Source organism: Bombus vancouverensis, chromosome 5 (genome assembly GCF_051014615.1).
Source record: "Bombus vancouverensis nearcticus chromosome 5, iyBomVanc1_principal, whole genome shotgun sequence".
Classification (NCBI taxonomy): Eukaryota; Metazoa; Arthropoda; class Insecta; order Hymenoptera; family Apidae; genus Bombus; species Bombus vancouverensis.
In genome coordinates, this window is record NC_134915.1 from 15,422,277 (window position 1) to 15,444,520 (window position 22,244).

At 40.3% G+C, this 22,244-nt stretch overlaps 1 protein-coding gene across 4 annotated transcripts in view; it reads left to right on the forward strand.

The window, feature by feature from the left end:
- The window catches only part of Utx (Utx histone demethylase), a 149,523-nt gene that overhangs the window by 34,094 nt on the left and 93,185 nt on the right, over positions 1 to 22,244 (forward strand). The window contains exon 1 of one of the 4 annotated variants that reach the window (XM_033337730.2): positions 9,537 to 9,841. The exons of the other annotated variants lie outside the window; for them this stretch is intronic. The gene's annotated coding sequence lies outside the window, so the exon portion shown is untranslated. Of the gene's footprint in view, positions 1 to 9,536; positions 9,842 to 22,244 lie in introns of those variants that run through there. 4 annotated transcript variants of the gene reach the window in all.

The following is a 22,244-nucleotide window of genomic DNA, read 5'->3' on the forward strand; positions in this document are numbered from 1 at the left end:
CATTCAGGCAGTGCCACAGTGTTGTTGAACGAGTTGAAGATCAGTGCCCCCTGCTTCCCGGGCCGAGTTCGATGAAAGATCCGACGATCAATGAGTCACTTATGTATTCACGCCAGAAAAAAAAGGTACTGTGGAATTTAATTAACGCGACGCGTCACATCACCGTGATCGGTTGGTAAGCAAAATTTTATCTTTTTCCTGAAGAACACTTTAACCGCTATTACAAAAGTGACTTATTATATTACATTAGTGTGTGTAAAACAGTAAACGATACCTTTCGATAATTTCGAAGGAAAATGGTGGCTCGCTATATAGGGTGTCTAACAAGAATCTAGGAGGCTGAAATGATTTCGATGTTTCTGATGGTAGAAAATACATAGAGTAGATTACAAAAGGGATCTGTACAATTAAAGTACAATTTGAAGGGATTGCTTTAAACATACGGTCTTCTATCTAAACTTAGCCATCTAATTATTTTAGTATTATGCATTAAAGTGGTAAAATTCGTTGACGTATAGAAATTATTGACGTCTTAAATAACGATGACTTTACATTACGTTTCACTCCTCAATACTATTTAAACTATGTTTACGATATTGTGATACTGTACTATATTTTTATGTTATATCATTTTTATTACGTAATATGGTACAGTATACGGTGTCACGAATATACTTTGAATGATATCAGAGAATGAAATATGAAATCGTTCTTTCAAACGTCAACGATATTTTGTATATCTCGGTGTATGATATAGAAAATAATTAAACGATGAAATTTATATGGAACATTGCGTATATTTGAAACGATCCTCGTTTAATAATCAGGCATATATCGATTCGTTAGTGGAGTATTAATGATTTCATCGTATCCCAGCATTACCCGTAAATTTCTTACAATGCTGCAGATATACGCTATTACAGTTCCGAGATAATCAACGCTAGCGTAGGGAATTAGCGTAGAGTGTAGATTTTATAATTTGCCAATCCCCCGTATAATTCGCTGCATAATGTAAACTAACTGTATCTAGGGAACAAGTAGCTTTAAAATGCACATTAATTAAATTAATTAAAATTGCTCCACCTTTATTAAGACTTTTTTCGTTGTAGAGAAGGGAAATTAAAATTAAGTACAAAGCGAAGTTCAGCATCGTACGCTAAATAGATGCGCATCTAGATTTATACTGATAGCATCATTTAGCATCTATATATCGATTCTTGCATAAAATTCAATTTATGATTTCAACCGAGTCGCTAATAATCTATTACGATGATTGATGTGAGTGGAACAACAAGCAAGCAAAAATGAGGAATTAATTATCGTTACAACGACCAAATGGTTTATGAACGCGATATGCTCGCCAATGCAAGGTTTTGCTCGTGCTCATTTTCCAGAGAAGAAGTGTTAAAATTGTTGCCACGCAGGTGATTAAACCTGGATCTAAGATAAGATACTTGCAACATACGAACCATAACCCCGGTGTTAATTCCCAGTAGAACCGCTAGTGCGTATAATCGGACTGTTGATAACCTGATTACACCGTTATTACGTTGCATCGAGCAATTACGTCGGTAAACGACGACTGGCTGTCGTAGGAGTAATTAAAATTAATCGATTTATTGATACGCACGATATATTGGTACATTTTTTAGTAAGTTCTGATAGAATCTTAGCGTATTAATCTCGAGATTACGAGTTGTACCAAATGGGTATATTACACGGACACTAATCTGAACAGCCAATGTTTTCTATTTGTGTCATTCATATTTTGTTGCTATTGCTTTATAGCTTCGATTTAAAAATGTCCTAATTATTACGACGCGTTTCGTACCCCGCAACCGCGTCTTATAATTTCTTCGCATTAGTGTAAACACTTACGTACGCTAATTTGATCATTGCATCTACATAAACAAAATTACATTACCTTTCGTAAACAGTACTCAAACGCGTACTATACTAGCAATTAAACTTACTATTACTAGCGTCATAAACTAGCAATTAATAATACAACGACATATGACAATTACATTTAACTGTGCTTACCAATTTCACATAGTAGCATAAGGTTACTTGACTGTTAGTAACCTTATGGCATGGCCATCCGACACGTAGAGCCATAATATATAAAAAAGTAAAAAGGATTTATATACATAAAACAGTTTGCTCGTTCAAGGGACAGAGTACGATTTGGTCGTTTTGCAAGGCAAACACCTCGCGACAATTCCAGGGGAGTAATTTGCACGCGAAACTAGTTTTCCAGCACATAGTGGAGTACGTGCCCGTGGCGCGTACAGAAAGAGATGAGAGTATCGTGTGTTCGTACGCACAGTTAGGCACATGTACGCGTCTCTCTGTCGGAGAGGAGCCAGCCTGATGATACAGGTACTAGAGAGCGGGTCGTTGAACTTAGGTTCCTCTTGTATACACTCCACACCACCGTCTTCCGGCCGTTTTCGTTTCAGTTTCTTATAGTAGGAAGCATCGCTGGAATCTAAATGCGACGAACAAGGAGCTGCTGAGTAAGAAGCTGAACAGCGGATGCTACGCGGGAATAGATTGCCTAGACGATAAATAATTTAACGGAATGGTAAAAAATTCGGCGGTAGCGTTTAATCTTGTCGTTAGCGATTAGCGATAGCTCGTCATACCTTTTTTGTCCAACGGAACAGTTTGTACAACTTGGATGTATTATTAGGCGTCGTTATTGTAAATTTTACATCGTAAATTCAGCGAACAGCTGAAATCACGTGTTTCATCACGTTTGACACGCGAAGCTGTAGAGAATTGTGTCGCGATTAGAAAAATATAAATTTTTCAGCCGTTTCCTCTAAACTTGATGCCGCGTTATCAGCGAGAAATCTGACGTTTGGATTTTTATTATTACGTTGGTCGAGGATAGCAAGGTTACATATGTCTACGTTTGGAAAGATTCATTTACCGTTGTTTCATTTAACACGCATAAAAATGTATCTTAAAATATTTCAGCCTCGGAGCGTCGCTCATAAAACTCGAATCATCGAACGTTTTGTCCTAATCAAATGTTTCCATATGTACACGTATAGTTGTTGGAGTTAACGATTTCCGGCATGTTCGTGGAATCCTGTTTGAAGTTAGTCACCAACTACAGTTAGTTTCCTGGCCAGCCATCCTGCTTGATCAAGGCGGTGCACACCTTGTCGGCTCGGATGCGTCTCTTGTTTGTGCGTCTTCTTTTTTACTTATATTCCGATCCTCCTTCTTCGTAGCGTCTAGCCACGGTCTATACTCCTAGCGACTGACTGGAACCGGGAAAAAGATGAGATAGTATCGGAGGAAACTTATATCCTCTCGTCTCTTCCTGTAGATAAATTTATTGAAATTGCTTCTAGTCATTTTTATGAAATTTAAGGAAAATCGTGTAGTCGATTGCTTCCTTCCCGCAGATAAATATATTGAAACTAGTTCTGGTTGTATCGATCAAATTTCTGAAAAAAATTTGATTATTCAGTCCCTACAATTATCTAATTATATAGTAGTTCATTGTAGGTAAATTCGTATAAAATCTGGTTATTTCTATGAAGTTTAAGAAACGGCATAATTAGCCACACGGATATGTAGAAATGGAGTCACAAGAGTTCTTACAACTGTTATTGTGTGACACATAAAATATGCCCTATGACTAGATAACGAACTAAAAGTTATTTGGTATTTTAGAATGGTTTATCAATTCATGTTGGTATAGCGTGAATAGAGAATCGATTCCTTTATAAAAGATTCTATTGTTACAACAGGAAGTCGATAAAAATATCTGCATAAAGCTGGAACTCGAGCCACGTGTCTATAATATCAGTATCGTTGAGTTATCATTCTACATTAGACGTATCCATCGCTTAAGTTACAAAACCTATTACTAACCTCCAACTTGTATAAACTTGATAAACCTTTCACATAGAAATCACTCATCCAAGAACACTGATACCGAAGCGCTACTATATCATCCGTTTCCTTCGTAATTCTCTCATCTATCGAGTCATTAACCAAAAGTAGCATCTATCTTATCAACCGTTAGTTACAGCATCCACTAAAAGGGAACGTGCCAGAAGCACTCATCAGCCTAGTCTTTGGAGAGATTAAAATCCACAATTCGTGCGAGCTATTTTTACCGACGGCGCAAGCTGCGCTTGTCAACCCGCGACGCTGACCGTTCAGATTTCAATTAGACACACAGATGGACATCTCGGTTTACTCCGGTTCCGGTGAAACGGAGGAGTAAGCGGCGTGCAGCAGCCATCGGCGCAAGCTCGTCGCGATCCCCACCTTCCACCCTTTCCCCTTCGTATAACCGTACCAAAACGGCCGAGAAAGGGACAGAGAGAGGATGAACGTTCGTTCAAAGCAGCGCAGGGATCCGGGGTTTGGGAGCGACAGGGGTGGCAACGAAGCATCGCCGCAAAATCACAACGCGAAAAGAAAACAATATTTCCTGAGCTATCTGAAACAGTTCCGTCTCTGTCAGGAAATCTAATCGAAAGATACCGAATCAAATTTGTCGCTAATAAATAATAATAGATGTCGATGCTATATACGATAGAACTGCAACATAGAAATATAAACAAAAAAAAGAAAAAAAAATTCACGAAGAGAGGTCGAAAATGGTATGGGTCTTTCGCGCGTCGTGGCAAAGCCACGGAACGTCCCTGAGAGTTCACTAGCTTCCACGGATCGTTGTGAACCGCCTCTTCTCTCTTTCTCTTCCTCGTTGCCTGTCTCTTCCTCTCCTTCGCCATGGCGAAGAGACGTAGCCGGGTGACCATGTGCGCGTGTGCGTTGCACGTCAGGGCTGGCGAGCCCCGGAGGAACGGTCCTTTCTCGGCCGAAAACTGGTTCCGTATGCTTTCGTGCACTATATCGGGGCCTCCGTCTTGTATACACGCCTGTGGCCCGGGACTCTATCTGTCCCAGAGAGGAGAGCAATAGAGGCCCAGGGAGACGAATTGGCCGGACGATCAGTCGTCGAATCGCGGCCCAGAGGGCGCGTCGTTAGGCACGGTTTAGGAGTGAGTTTTCGTGTTGGGGCGGCTCAACCTCCCCTCGCGTCCTTCCTCGTAGTATCGTTCTACCGCTATACACCTCTCCTCACCTCTAACTCGACCTCCGTCCATCCATCTTTCTCTTTCGTCTTATCCGTCTCACTCGGTTTCTCTCGCTTTCTCTGCCAGGTACCGTACTCTCTTCCTTTCTCTCGCGCCCTTTCTCTTTCTCTGTCGGTCCAACTAGCGGGGGCCCGCGGGAGTGACCCTGAAAGTTCAACAGCCCTCCCTCGAATGGCGCCCCTAACCGCCCCCCTCCTCCACCCTCGTACCTCTTCCCGTGTCCCTTCCCTTTGTGTTGTGCACTGAAACCTAACTTCGCTTAGGCGGCCGCGGTTGCCGCCGCAGCCACCGACACGCCGTTTCTGTGCTGCACGGACTTCCATTTCTTTCTTTCTTTCTTTCTTTCTTTCCATCGTTCTTTCCTGCGTGCGCGTAGCTCTGTCTCCCTTTTCTCTGTTCCATCCTCGGACCGTTTATTTCCATTTTCTCTTTCTAACCTCTTGCCACCTCGTGTCTATGGTATATATATATATATAAAATATATATTATATATATACATATATATATATACGTATGTACGACGGCCTTTACCAGCCGCCAGCCACGACCGTGTTCCTAAGGCTAAGGACCTTCTCGCGCGGACCTGATTGACCGTGCATCACAGGCCAAGTCTTTTTCTCGCGAATCTTTGAGAAATCGAGGCAGTTCCGAGATTCTCAAGTCAGAGAATTGGTTTTTCGTCGCTCCGAGTTGCAGCGGATGATTTGATTGGGGTAACGAATTAGGTTAGGTTAGAGGCGAGTGTGACGAAGTTTCGCAGTTTTTTAAGTACAGGTTGCTGGATGTTGGGTTGCGTGCGGACAAAATTTTGGTCGGGTCGGTTTGATTAAGGGAAGTTTGGTTGATTTGATGGGAAGTATTATATAGATTACGAAGTTTTCTTGTTTTCGGACTAACATTAGTATTAGAATTGCTTTCTTCTATCTTGTTTGCTGTTTGGCAAGATATAAGATACGTATCTCTAAGTACACGTGCTAGAAAATAACTCTATTGCAATTCTGCAGCATGAATTTTCTGTTTCCTCTTTATTCATTAATTTATTCAACACCAGTGCAACTTCCTTTTCCCATTTCCCTTGAACTGAAAGGGACGGAAGTCGGTACATTCTTCTCCCGCATTGTAGTATCTTTCAATGCTACAATCGTGTATATACTGTATAATTCGACGTAACTTCGGAAATATAAATTGCAGCGCGGAGGACTTATGCCCGGATGCGTTGCATAAGTCACGTTTAAAGGCTTAAAACCTTGACCATAAGACCATCATTGTACAACAGTATTTTGTTCGCTCGATACTATAGTAGCTTATTACTTCTCTCTTTTTTTACGCTGCTGCTTGTATTTCGAATCTCTTTTTCTCTTTAAGAATCGTCATGATTATTACTAGCATGCTATTTCCACATACCAAACGGTATTATTAATATGCATCATAATACGCGTGTCATCGTGCAGGTTTTTTAAGATCTGTTCTCACGACGCGACGCGATGCTTTAAGGCAATTGTCCTTGTCGTTTCATAGTATCGATGAAATAGAGAAGAAAGAAATATTTAATTATTTATAAAATCAATGTTGATTTATTAATTCTGAATGAAATTATAATTGTAATATTAATATCAAAGTTAATTAATGTGTATATAAATATTTAAAGAATTTAATTAATCTGCCCGCTGGTAATTAATTAGTCGATAAACTTTTAACTTAATTAAACATTTTTACACGTCACATGCATATGCGGTAAATATTGCCTTTCCGCGCGTGTAACTCGTTTGAAATAGAATAAATATCGCGTGGAAACGTTGTTCAATTAAATGGGTGGTCCAGCAGTGTCAAATTAACGATAACTTAATAATACGCTGTTAACAATTTGTCGAATTGTGAGATATTTCCATTCGTTCACACGTGTATTGTTTCAAATGTCCACCCGTATGACAGTTCCCGGTCATTTGGATTAATCATTTTTAGGTTTCAGCATTTATCAGCTTCTATTATTAAATCGTCACATGCCAGACAGCTTTTGGTTTATCTTTGTAATAAACCCGCGATGGAAATACATTCTATACTTTTTTTATTTTTAGCAGTAAAACAGAACTTGATTGTCGGTTAATTACTGTATAAACGGAGACAAAAGTTTATCTCAAAAATTTTATTTCGTAGGAAATAAAATATAGAATATGAAAGTTTGAGACTAGAAGACTCGAATCTTTATATACGAATTCTACGATTAATTAAATTTCGATTTTAATATTATGCCATAGTATTGTTAAATATATATCAAGTATTATTTTGTTACGACAAGATTTCGTTATATGTAAATATAATTTACAAATCTTCAGTCATTACACGCAAACATAAACAACCAATAAAGCACAGTCGTAAAAGTAAACGTTGCACCGAATTTCACTGATGCGATCATCGAAAAATTCATGAGAAAAAAAGGGATCAGAATATCATTACGAAACACGGAGGTAGTCCAGAAATGAAAGTGGCAATACGGTTTCTTTATGTTGCCAGATAGCCATTGAGTAAGGTCAAGGCGGCAGCTGTCGAGCTGCCATTTTTTCCGTCCGTTTGAAATTGTTCCTCGTACGTGAAAGATGCGCACGCCATTGCAGGAAGTCGAATCAGCCGCAGGAAACCAGTGTTTGCTGTCGGCGTTAAATCGGACTTGTCCGTGATCGTGGGAAATGCCGCGAGGTGTAGCCAGAATAAAAGGATCAACCACCTGGATAAAAGTGGAGTAATTCATATCCGGAAGAGAAACGAAAGCATTTCGTTCGAGTGACAATAGTCACGCTACGCTGTTCCCCAATAATATTTTACGATAACTAACATGGAAATGTAATGGAAATATAACATGTGAAAATATGTCAAACAACAGTGTAATATACACGCGCGAGATATTTTATCAAAAAGAATTACACAGTTTAAAGAAACAAATATACATGTGAATATACAAATGAATGATGTTTGTCACTGATACGTACAATTTACAGATTATTTGTAGAAAGTATGCAAATTAACAATGAACCATACACGAGTTATTTATTTAGAAAAAGACTCAACTTATTTACTAAGAAAATATACAAAGTGATAGAGCAATAAAATTTTACTAGAAATGGTGTCAGAGACGATAAAACGATTTGGAACGTGTTAACATATGTATAAACAAGAAACATTCGTCGCTGTTACAGAATGTTCACAGGTTGTTCGAAAGAAGCGTGCAAGGTGTTAATACAAATTACGTCGCGGTTGTCGGACGTCTTAATCACAGTGTTTCGGTTCCCGTTCTATCTTTAATATCTCGGTGAGGTACGTTTACGCGAGTATGTTTTGTTCCCCTCTTTGTATTCCGTTCGGAATAATAAGCAGCCGAGTCCCTCCGATCCCCTCCTTCCCTGTAATTTTCTTTTAGCGCACGCACATTTTCGACGTTTATCAATGACCAAGTGCGAAATTACAGGCGTGTGTCAAACTTTATTCCTTTCTTGGGCCCTATTGTTCTCTTCTTCTTCCTCTTTCCTTCTTCGCATCTTCTTAGAACTATTTCGTCCAATTTCCGACTGTTCTTGTTCCGCTTATCTCTTATTTTTATTTTCTTAATTTACGTTTTTATCAGCGATCGGATTTTACATGGATGAGCCCAGTAGCCACCTTTAGCATCGTTTACAAAAGCCAATTACATGATTCAACGAAACGTAGATTCATAATTTTTAAATATCTTACAATGATCATTTGCCCTCCTGCATCCCTCTCTCTTTTCTCAACATGGAGCTAAGAAGCACGATTCCTGTTTCTCTTGGCTCCTGTTGTCAGCTGATGATCTCCAGTAACGCGCGTTGCTCGTGCTCATACGTACGGTACGTACGTACGTACTTGAAGGCCTCGTCCTTCATACACAGTCACGTGATATTTGTTCGCACGTGCACCAACACACGTCGCCGAACGGTAGCAGTGGACGTGGGAGAGGTTAGGGGAGGGGTATCTCGGTTGGGCGGGGGAGAGACGAGGTTCTAGCGAGGTTACGGTCGGGTTGAGGAGGGGGGGATGCATTGCCGCATTCTACGAACGTTATACATGCAACGCGAGTTGCAGCCTCGGCGTGTGCTCGTTGCAGCGTCGCGTAATCAGCGCTTACGTCACCTCGGTGTGTGCCGTTGGTGAGCGCGTGCATGTAACCGTGTGTGTCATTGCTCTTCCCTTTCGCTTTGTTTCTCTTTTTAACGGCGTCTTTCTCTCGCCGTTCTTCTTCCTTGTTTCGCTCGGCACTGCAGGTTCATGCGCATGCGCTCTGCATCGCGCGCTCAAATCTTGGCACGCATGCGCCCACGCACGCGCAGTAAGTTTAGACACGGTGGTTCGCAAAACTGTTCGAACAGTTACAGAAACTTTTTTTCGAATATATTATGTGGAATACGCGAATCTTTTTGAAAGTTCGTTACTATTACACCTTAGTGTATAACGTGGATTCTGTTGAATGGAGCGGTAACGCGAAACCGACGTGGAAATGACTTTTTTTTCATTATGGTTTAAAATTCATCGTTATGTAACAAAATTTTGAAGCGTTTCTTTTTATGTCAGTGTTTTATGAGATACGTGTAAATGTCGTGCGTTTGTGCCCGTGTTTTGTAATGTTATCGAGTATTTTACTGGCTGGTGAAATCGATGTCAGGTAATTTCTGTTACGAATAGATTGGCTGGAAACATGAAAGGTATGTTTGCATGTAATTTCACGATGTTTAGATATGTTGATATGGATATTGTGTTATTACGGCGTTTCTCTTTTACATCAGATTAATAGAATACTCGTACGTTTCATGCTTGTCGTTGAAAGTAATTAGAATTTGTTCAAGCATTATTACTGCGAGAAATAATGTCCGGTCACGTCTTTGCGTTTGAGGTTATAAAAACTTGGACGACTTCTATCCTGAAATTATGCCACATTTATTATGCTTCTCGCGTTTATTTCCTATTGTTTACCGTGTTTTTTGACTGGGACAATATTTCAAAATCAATGGATTTGATTAAGATGCTATGAAAGTATTCGTTTGCGATTCATAGAATCTGGGACACGAGAATCCTCTGCAAATGGAATTCAAAGCGTTCTAACGAGTTGGCACACGCGCCTTTATTCAAACGGTGCACGCTGACTAATGAAATTCCTTTTTTTCTTTTTGCTAGTCGACGTATGTACTTGTGTAAGTCGGAGTGGAATAAATCTAAAAGCATAATTTAGGAAGAATTCGTTTCGAGGTTCTTTCTGATTCATTTGAATAAAATTGATAACCAAGATCGATAGTCGTAGAATGTCTTTCGCGGCAGAAAGTTTTTCCAACGTGTTATGCAGTTGTCTATGTAACGAGAAACGAATCATTCGATGTCACGCGTACCTTTGTCACGTATAATCGTGGATATTTCTTGATACCAAATATAGAAATAAACGTAAACTAATTTCCAACGAAGGATAGTGCGGTCTTCTATTTCTAGTCTACTTGTTTATAAATATTTGAAATATTTATTTATCTTTCTTCGTGCGATCATTATTTTCGTTACACGCGTAAATTCCTCTTTTCGATCATCAAAAAAACGAAAAAGTAAAAGTAAAAGACTTCCTAATTCCAATAGGATTTTATTGTTTGCAGATAATTTCAACTTTCACGAGTATGTAATTATATGAAATATACATACGTCGCTACGTGTATTCACATTTCCAGTGGTTCAAACAAAGGAAACCTCTGGCTAGCTATTATTACAAGATATCAGCCGTTTTCTCTAATAAATCTAAAGGATCTCAAACGCACTCAAACTCACTGCACTAACTCTCGATAGATTAAGTAAGCAAAGGCATTTAGAAAACAATGTGAAAGACTGTAAAACCAGGAAACATCCTGTAATACCGCAATATATCCAACGCCAAGTATACACGCATTATTAATAGCCAGGATAATTCCGCGTTACATAATGTAATGTATCGCATACACGGAAGTCTGGGGATAATAATTAATCGTTATAAGATAGTATAAATCGACGTGATGTGTGGATACACACGGTAGACTATCTTGGTGCACGCATCCGTGCATCTTTATTACTCTTTGCTCTTCCTTGGATCTGCTCTAATGCGTTTGCAGCGTGAAAGAAAGACGCTCTGAATATAACGATAAGCTATGGACCAGAGGAGCTGTTCTTGGCCTGGCTTGTCGCGATAACACGGGCCATTTTTGCTTCAACGAATGGCAACTACTCGCTCGTGTAAGTACACCATCTCGCGTTGCATCCGCGCCAGCGAAACATCCTGCCACTTCCGTCCGCCAAGGAAACGATACTGCTAATCCGATGTCGTGGCTACTGAATCGCCATCGTGCTTTTAATGCCGCTGTTGGCAAAACGATACCGGAGACTCGCGTTTCGCGTGACAAGTCTCCTTCAGGATTTTTTCCAAAACCGGTTTATAGTTTTCCAACTTGGAAAACTTTCTTTTGTGGTTGCTCGCGTGGTCGCTGAAACGCAGGCAAAAAGGGATAACGTCGCGATTGTGTAATATCGTAGGATCGACGAGTTGCAGAGCGATGGTTTCGAAGCGGCAAACAGTTGCAGCGAGGCTCTTCGTACTTTATATTTTCCACAATAGTAATTTTTTAAGAAGCATCTTTCAGCAGATCTTCAAACAGATTAGAACTTGAAACGCACAGATTTAATTATAAAATTCGATACGTGTACGTGCACGTGTACATTCCGATCGACTATTCGCACACTCGTAAACACCTTGTTCGAATGTTTTATGCGCGTTACACGAGACACTTTGGAATTTTATTAGCGTCGTTACGAGACTCGATCGTCGTGACTACGTTGGTTTTGGGAATTACAGTTAGGAAAACAGTGGCTACAAAAGATTTCGCATTCATATATTAGTTACTTACGTCCATTATTTAGTGGCACTTTCGAAACCTTCGTACCATAACGATGACTAAAATAACTTGATACTATAATCAAACGTAGATATAAAATGAAATGGTAGAACCCGATAAGAAAACGCTGCATTATAATGTTTCACGAATGGATAGTAGGATATGTGCAAATACTTTTTGTAGCCACTGAATGTTCGAAACGTTTCCATCCACCATACTAACTTCTTTATCGAGTATATGCTCGCTGTAAATGTTTTCTAACTTCTATTATATACATTTTCAGATTAATTTCAGACTTCACCGATAGAAGAATGACAGTGCTAATGAAATTTCAATATGTTTCATATAACACACACGATATATACACGAGAGTCTTGTAACAGCAAGCCAAGTTCCATAGTATTAAAATTCTATTGCGAACCCAATATACAGGGTGTATCGTAAGTAGAGATAGAAGGCACAAGAAGAAGGAGAAAAACTGGTACAAACAGCAACTACGTTCTACTCGACCCTGTTTGAAATTTATAGACATTTTCGTGCCTCGATGATCCCACAACTGCTTACTTTTGTAGAAGATTCTCGAAATGTCTACTCTCGCATTATTATTCCACATACACAAGTAGAATTTTCTACTAGAATTTTCACTATAAACTGGCATACGGACGGTAGACGTTCCGAGCACCTTCTATGAAGATAAATAAGCGATCGGGGCTATTATCGAGATGCAAAAATGCCTGTAACTTTGAAAGAAGATCGAATGGGACACGCGTTCGTACGAACATTTTTCACATGTTACGCGATACCACCCTGTATATGTTTGTTCAAAAGGAACGTAGGCTCGAGAGTCGTTCGATAGGATCGAAACGAGACATTTTTCATTCGTATTGGTCCCTTAATCGTGCGAATGCAAAAGCGCGATCAGGGGATATATAGCAGGCAAAGTCGTTAAACGTTAATTGGCAATCAGGAGCAGGAGATTGCCACCTGCGCGAACATCGTTGTTGGCTGTGCCCGCTTATGAATGACAATTTGTAAATCGTTGAAACCGCGCTGTCGATCGTCCGTCTATTTTTAAATGCACGAGCGGTCTTCGCCACGACTTGTCTCTTTGATTCGTAATTTTGTCTCCTGTCGGAGGCGACTCGTTCGAGTCGCGTATTACACGGAGAATTATACGCCGATCGAACGCTGATAATTAGCAAACAAAGCGATTAAAAGTTAGGTTAATTCGTCGACCTGCTTCTGTATCATCGGATATTCGATTCTTCCAAATATATCGTTCCACTCGACTAGCTATTGTTTCGAAATAATTACGCGTTAATTTATCTTCCATCTATTTCACTCGCTGTATCGATCGAAGTAATCTTTTCTATTTTCACAGTCGATTCAATGTCTAGGTCAATTCTATCTCGAATATAGAAATAAAAATGAGATCGTTTCGATCAGGTAGGTAAATGATAGTCTGGTACCTAACGCCGTGTTGCGTGGCTCGTTTAAATAATTAATAACGATTAAAAGGATCTGATTCGATTACGGAACAGTCGATATCATCAATTGCGTAAAAAATTCAGAGATCGTGGAATGAAGAAATTAAAAGGACGAACGCGATCCGCGCGACTCTGTGAACATCGTACGTCGACGATAGAGAAAAACGAAAGAGCACAAGGAGAAAATTAGATTTTCCTTTCTGGTTATTTATACGCAGCCAGTCCGCGAAAATACACGTAATTGTGGTTCATTAACGCCGCGACGAGATTACGCGTTCGGTTACGTCGTCGGCGTAAAAATGGTGCACACGTGCTAATGCGAGCGGCACGTGACATTAAACTCGTTTCGCTCGCAACTATTAATAACACCGGCTGCTTGTATAATAGAACGTATTATTGTTCGACGTTGGCCTGTCGTCGTCGACGGCATCGTTGAACCCTGGTTACGTTCCCGACGACGATGTAACGGACCTTTGCATAATTGTCCGCCTCCATCAGCGCATTATCCTCTTACTCTTCGACTAGCGAACGTTTCGATGTTTTCATCTCGTCATGTGCAATATCGCATGAGCGAATTAACGCGGTTGTACGCGTGCAATTTCTTGCGCGTTTGTTTTTCCCACTACGTAATAACGTGTTTTCTTTTTTTTTTCTATTTCTAACATGCTACTTTAACGCGTCTTCTTTAATGCCATACGTTTCTAACAATTACAACTACCGACAGTCGAGATCAGTTAAGACGAAGCTGTTCCTGTAAAAAACCGATGAAAATGACCGGTCTTTAAGACTAGAACCAGCGACAGTTAACACGAAGCTATTTCTATCAAAAGCAGTGACAATTACTGTTTTTTAAAAAATACGTAATAATAGAATATCGTAGTATCGCAAACTATTGTTGTTAGTTTGTTTATAACAGATGGAATTAAACAGGAGACGATGGTCGTTTAACACGAACTAATCGCAACAACGTATTATAATTAAGACAACTAGATAGTTAATTAACAACTCTCGTCACCACGGATTCCACTCATGAGGATTGACGCGTTTTTCGAAACTCTAAAACCAGTCGTTTCGACCGATAGTGGTAGATTTAGCGCCAATGCAATTGGGTAGATTGCGGTTCTTTTTTATTTGCCAAAAGAAAAAGATCTTTCGGCGTGAGTTAGGCCGCTTTACGCGAGTTTAGTTTACGGAAGAAAAAGACGCGTTTCTAATGCAATAGACAGACTGCGGCTTTTCTCTCTTCTTTCATCCGCCAAGAAGAAACCCTCCGTAAGAATTATGCTGCAAAGTAGCTTGTAATTTCTTCGTCGTTTATTTATAAAAATAAACAAAACAAGAGAGAAAGAACAACATAACGCGAGTATTCAAATTGGAAGATTACATTTTCTTTAAAAAACATGGTGAAAACACGCTACGATATTTGGTTGAGCGAGTGAAGAGCTCAGGTTGAACAGGGGAAACAGGCCGTTTTTACCTAAACCTTCCAAAGGATCGGCTTTCTGAGTGTGAAATAAGGGGCATTACCAAATTACATGATTTGAGTCTCGCTTGTCGGCATTACAACTACACCACGCGTCGCTTATTATACTTATACGGGACAAGCAGGTAGCACGATCGTACCCAGTCTGACCTACAGCGGCTAATTGTTGTGATTAAGTCGCGTGTAAGACCTCTATTTGAAAACCATGGTTTATTAGCGTCTGACGAATACCAGATTAGCGTGAGTGCGAAAAAATTGGTAGATGAACAAGGAAAGACGAAGGACGAAGCGTATTTTCGATACATAAACACCTGTACCAAGGATAGACCGTGAATATTTATGCGAATATATATTTTCATGTTTGTAATCAGGGAATTAGCACGCAGGTAATCGATTGTTTCACGTGTTATTAGGTTGGCAATTAAGTTGTCATTTGGTGGTATTGACAAAATCCGCAATCACTTAGTTGCCAATTCAAACTGTGCCAAAAGTTGCTTTCGTTTTATAAGGAAACGATAAACGCGCAATGTTTTCTCTTTTATACTGTTTCATTGAGTTATGATCCATTTTGTAGTAATAGAACAAGTATTTGTTATAATATAACAAGATTAATAGAAAAAGGAAATAGAAAAAAATGTCTTGTTTGCTTTTGTTTGATAAGGAAACGACAAACGCGCAATGTTTTCTCTTCTATATTGTTTCATTGAATTATGATCCATTTTTTAGTAATAGAACAAGTATTTGTTATAACATAACAAAGGTAATAGAAAAAAGAAATAGAAGAAAATGTCTTGTTTGCTTTCGTTTGATAAGGGAACGATAAACGCGCAATGTTTTCTCTTTTATATTGTTTCATTGAGTTATGATCCATTTTGTAGTAATAGAACAAGTATTTGTTATAATATAACAAGATTAATAGAAAAAGGAAATAGAAGAAAATTTCTTGTTTGCTTTCGTTTGATAAGGAAACGATAAACGCGCAATGTTTTCTCTTGAGGTGGTATAGTGATAGGTGCGTAAGGAACTACTCTTGGTGTTTTTACGAACAACAGTTTATTAGAACTAATCAACAATCAGAGTTAACAATTAATAATCAACAATTACACTTAACAGACAACAGGTAACAGCTAACAAATAACGATAGACACCGAGATGTCGTTCGACGCGTTGCTATCAAAAAGGACCGAGGAGTTACACTTTTAATGGCGCAAGACAGACTGACTCTGCTTTTGTTTTGGATCGCGCAGATTCTTCCCTTCGTAGCCCATCGATATCCCCACTAGCGTGCATTCATTAGATGTGCCGCCTGTGCTGGCACGTGTATGCTCTTCCGAGAATTCGGCGGAAAGAGTGTGAAGATATCGATGATACATTGGGCACGTCGGTGTTGCGCTTTGGCGGCGTCGCGCTTTGTATCCGGAGCCGTTGAAAAGTTCCGTGGCCCGTGCCGCCACACTCTTTTATATTGTTTCATTGAATTATGATCCATTTTGTAGTAATAGGAAAAATATCTGTTATAATATAACAAAATTAATAGAAAAAAGAAATGGAAGAAAATGTCTTAAAACGAAAGGAACTTTCGCGACAGTCGGATACGTATCATAGAGCAGCGTACTCAGGCGATCGAGTATTAGCGTCAATATTATTGTCGATATTCAAGGTTCTCAACATTGTCGTACGTAGGAGAATCTCTAGACGATCGATAATACGCGTATCGTCGATAGAACGTTAAGGATACTCGATATCGACGCTGATATCGGTCCCATGTTTCGACTGTTTTATATATTTACGCATATCAGGCGTTAATTTACGTTACTGTAGTTCTTCGCTTTCAGATTTCTCACAGACACGTAGAAATCTGTACTTTGATACGGTAAATCAAAGCGAAGTAACAGATGGGAATTTTATTATAGTAAATCAAATGGAAATGAATAGTCGATAATTGGAGAGACAGGTGTTTATGGATACTTATTAACGTCGTATCGATCTTCGTAAGGTGGTTTTTTCCTTCCAATGCGCTTGTTTCACAGTGCGTTTCGATAAATCACGCGAAACTAACTAATTATCCCGTTTCATGTATTCGCGTGATTTCTACCTAACAAGATAATTTCCCGTATTAGTGTTTATTAATTCCATTATATTCCACGATTCGCAAAGAAAACCGCGTAAGAAGTAAATTACCTATTGACATTCTTCGTGGATCTTAATTACAGCTTTGAGTGAACGTACGTATCAATGATACCGGTTTTAGCAATGTTACAACAAATAAATAACGCTACGCATCTGTTACACGCTCGGACAACCTTTTGTTACGTTATTTTTTATCGTAATTGGCGCAGCTAAAACTCTGATATATTGGATTAGCAACTAAGCGATGGCGGATTTTCTTATTAGGCGGTAATGGTAAAAAATTACTGAAAAAGTACCATGTTTCTGAAAGAAAATGTAATGGTAAAAAATAACCATCTAATGACAAAATCCGCTATTACTTAGTTGCCAATCCAATATAAAAATAGCAGCAAAGTTGTCTATTGATTTTACGATTAACCGAAATAACGAATTTTTGTCTTTTTTATTTAGTTGTTTACATTCACAATTTGTCCGATTTGGACATTTGGTAGAATTATTTGGCTGTTTGATTATCATGTGGGTGGCTACCCCCGGCGGGGTACCATCTTCGTGTTTGTTAAATTATGTCCTTTGTGAGATCTGTCGGGTGTTTCCTTTTTAGTCTTCTTTCTATGCTCGATGTGTTGACCGTTTCCGCTGCCAGCAGTGAAATAACGAATGGCGATTATTCGTTGGAACGTGAAATTATTCAAAATATTCGCATACTTTTTACTTGTTCGTGCGCGCCATTAGCACGGAGTACGATCAGCAGTTATATCGGGCTGAGTAAACCTTGAACGTAATAGATTCACGATGTACGTGTAACCAGCAGTTAAACGCACTTCCGGCGGCGCACGCGTACCACCGGAAGTCCATTTATTGTTACGTTTTGCTGCGCCCGGTTCTTCGTTTCCGACCACCTTTCATCCAGCGCACTTGTGGAAAAGAAAATCGATACCGTTTTCTCCCCTTTCGTGTAACGTGCTCGAAAATCGTTCGGCCGTCTAAATTGCTCGAGATTGTTGTTGCATAGAGCGCAAAGGGAACGATACGATCGAAACGTTCGGATGAACAATACAGCGTCGTACGAAACGTGGGACAACGACATTCTGCAAACGCGACAAACGCACGTGTTGACGCGCGTATCTACTTTAGTAATGTCGATTTATCCAAAGTAATTTTTTTTCAAGATAAACGAAAAACCTACGTTTTGAGAAACGTGGCCTTTTCGTGATCTTTGTCCATGGAATCGATCAGAGTGGCTTCTGAATGGCACGTGCGTTGTTGTTGGCTTTGTATTGTATTAGGTTGTTCGGACAGTTTCTTTCGTTTTATAAGGAAATAATGTTCTTTGTTTTATATTAGTTTATTGAATTATGCACGAACATAATAGAAATGGATCGTACGTAAATTCAATAAAATAATATAAAACAGAAATTGTTGTTCGTCTATTATGAAACGAAAGAAACTTTCCGGACAACCTAATACGTTCGACCAATTAGAGCTGCGTTTCTCGAGTACACTCGTCGCGAAGAAACGGCGATATTTCGCGTTACGACGAGCCCTGCCGCTAATAAAATTGAAAAATAATACAGCTTAATTCTATGTTACAGTAGCCACGCATTCGCCGTGTTCGACGAGTACACTCGTCGTCGCTTACGCGCGTTTACACAGCAACGGTGTGCTTTTGCATTCGTAGAATTGTTCGTGGCGCGCCCGTATCGATAGCGGGACGATTCAAAAACCTGCAGACCTGCTTTCATTGAATAGAAAGAAAGTCTCGGTTGTGTATCTATCTCTGTATCGCGTGAAACGTGTCTACGATTCCATCGGTTTTGCGTCGAAGATCGAAATTATCTGTCGCGTCCTAATTTTAGTTTCGCGAACGACACTGACTCCGGAAGCTTGTCCTCTGAAATTTACGTTTTTCGCGCTGCGTCGCTATCGACGCCAAGTATTTAGCGATCTACAGAATCTGCTCGAGCAACTTCTCTGCCATCGCGTTGTACGAGAACGCGGTAGCAATTTTCTCATCGCCTCCCACCACGTGTCGAGGTGACAAAATTCTATGAATTTCTTTCCGGCATGGCCTTTTATTTAAGAGGCATCGAAAGCATAGTCGATCGTACGTTGCGCCGGTTTTCACACGCAGCGTGTGCGTGTCAGCGTGTCGTTGGAAAGCGCGTTGCAAGTGTCGCAACTGGCGGACGAAATCCTCGTGCGCCATCGAACAGGAATACACAGAGGGTGCAGGGGCGAGACAATAAATGAGTAATGCTCTGTTTCGATTGAATAACGAGGGTCGACGAGCATCGCGAGACTCGTGTTATGGGGTTCCAGTTCGTTCTCTTCTCTTCTCTTCTCTTCTCTTCTCTCTTTCTCTTTCTCTATGCCTCTGTTTTCTCCTTTCGATACTTCGCAACCCTCGTCGGCTAGTGGCCTAACCGCGCCACGTAGGGTATACATATGCATGTACGTAGTACGTGCACGATCGTCGATGATTTTTCGGGGAAACAATCTCTCCTTTCCTTTTCCCGCTCGATTCCTACAAGCACGTGTCATTATGCATGCGACGACGAGCAACCGCCTATCCATCGCACGCCATCGTCGTGTCCATTCTATGGGGTGTTGGGCAAGTGCAGGTCAGTGTACCGATGAGCATAAAAAGATAGGAGAAATGTTGTTTTTTTTTTATTGATATTATGTATCGATTAATCTCGTATATTAATGCAAGGAATATGATATATTGGGTTGGCAACTAATTGATCGCGGATTTTGTCAATATCACGCAATGATAAAATCCGCGATCAATTAGTTGCCAATCCAATAGTAATAGAAACGCATGTACACGCGAGTTTCTCGGAAAACGAATCGATCGTTTCGCGTATAATTTGTTTGCGGACTGGAGACGCGAATTCGCGTCTTACATACTAAACGCGGTGTGCTATAAAAATGTTAGCTACTGTTAAACGAAACGGTAAAAGAAGCAATGGATGCTACGAACGAAACGTTATGAAAGTGTTTTTACATTACACGCTCGTATAATACGAACATCGTTCGTAGGTGTTGTTAGGTACAACATGGATTGCTGGGAAAGTTCGACTTTTCGACTATATTTTCCACTTCTTTTTTCGCGTAGAATCACCCCCTTTCCCCTTGTACCACCAGTTACCAACCACCCTGTATATGATAAATATCTAATTATTATTACAAAACGTTAATTATTCTCATGAACAAATATCTTATTCTACGTTTTAACGGTGATCGCTTAAACACGCACGATCAGTCAGAACCTATGGTCTCGCGGATGTTTCGGCGAATCTTCGAGTAGCTTGAGGTTTGCAAAATAGCAGATTTTAATTCTTTATTGGAATTACGCAGGAAATTCTACGTAATTCTCTCGCAATTACGCAGGAAATTAGCATATCTTCCATTACACTGTGACCATTCGAGTTTGGTTGCAAGAACCAAGTACTTACATCTATAAGTTTTTAGCTATAAGTTTTAAGTATGACGCCTGTTTAGGGTTCTAATGAATTTTTTCACAGTATTTTCTTTCCAGTGAATTTTCACATATCGTCTCTGTACGCTATTTTCCCTTCTTCTATAACGCTTTTGCCGTTGATGATCGTATCAATCAAGGTTGCAGCCTGTGTCTCTCCCTATCACCCCCTCATTTACCAGCCGTTCGTTGGCCGGCTGACCCTTAACTCTGAAACACCCTGTATAGTTTCTTGTTATGTTAGAGCAACGTTCTCGATACACGCACGCCAATAAAGATCGCGTTACAACTGTCAAAACAAGTATGCGTAGGTCTTGAAGCGTTTCACCGCGATTAACGCCCACGATATTTGCGCCTGCCTCGTGTCGATCGAACCATATCAGAACAGATAAAAGACTTTAGAGAGAGAGAGAGAGAAAGAGAATTCAGAGAGATTTTGGACATTGTCAAGTTGAAATTATCTACGTTACAAAGCTATGTTAAAGTTATGTCTGTCTTCTTTCGGCTTGTACCAACGTTTCAAAGAAACCGTGTACGTACACGCGGCAGATCTTCAAGTACAAGCTGACCAGATCTTCTATGCTTTTCACCCTTATCCACCTTTTAATCTCATACTCGTACTGCAACGAGAATAATAAAGAAGGAGTACATCGAAAACACGCGCGTAACACTTGCAAATTTATCGTTAAATCTCTGGCGTTTATGATGTCGCGTATTTATAGGAATTTCAATCCGCGTTTAATCAAACTCGTAACAGCGCGAGAAAGATGAATTTGCATGAACATTCGCGTCCTATTTGCCGTCTATATAGACGAAACAAAGCTTGCCGTCTGGGACAACAAACCCTTTAATCGCTGCGATCGCATTAATTTTCGAACAAGCAGTCCGAACAATACGTCGATTTCTACCGGTTTCGTTAAAACAAGAAAAAAAGAAAGGAAAAATCGCCATACGGAAGGAGCCGAGAACAATGGTACGCCGGTTCAATTTCTACTCCTAAAAATTGGGATTCCTCGTTCTCTTGGAAACCAGACGAGGATCTCTGAATGCCACGTTTCCGTGTATTATTCGAGGTGCGCGTCAGTTCCATCGGTTTTCGCGATCCTGGGCTCCGTTAGCTGGCGCGAACGAGTACGAGCGAAGAGAGAGAGAGAGAGAGAGAGAAAAAAAGAAATCCATAGGCGGTGGGCCGCCTGTCATTCGCGTATGTTATACGGCCGAACGAACAATAGATTCTCGCGTGCATACACGCGAGAAGCTTTTTTCTTTCGGCGTGTGTACACGCACGTCTACCGAGAGATCCTTTTGTGATCGACGAGCAAGTGTATGGGTCCACGCGCGTGCACGCGTGAGCATCGCTGTTTCAAATGGTGCAAGTACGCGGATTCGATAGCGTACGAACGAAGGAAGAGAGTACAGGCGCACCACGGCGTTCTCGTCGCTTCGTTTTTGAATTTGGTATACGAGAAATCGGCAGAGAGACACGACAGTTGGGACGAAGAAATTTTCGGATGATATTGGGCTGGCGACTAAGCGATTGCGGATTTTGTCGTTAGGCGGCATTGACAAAATCCGCAATCACTTAGTTGCCAGCCCAATAGATAGAAAAAAGTTGGACGAAGGCTCGTC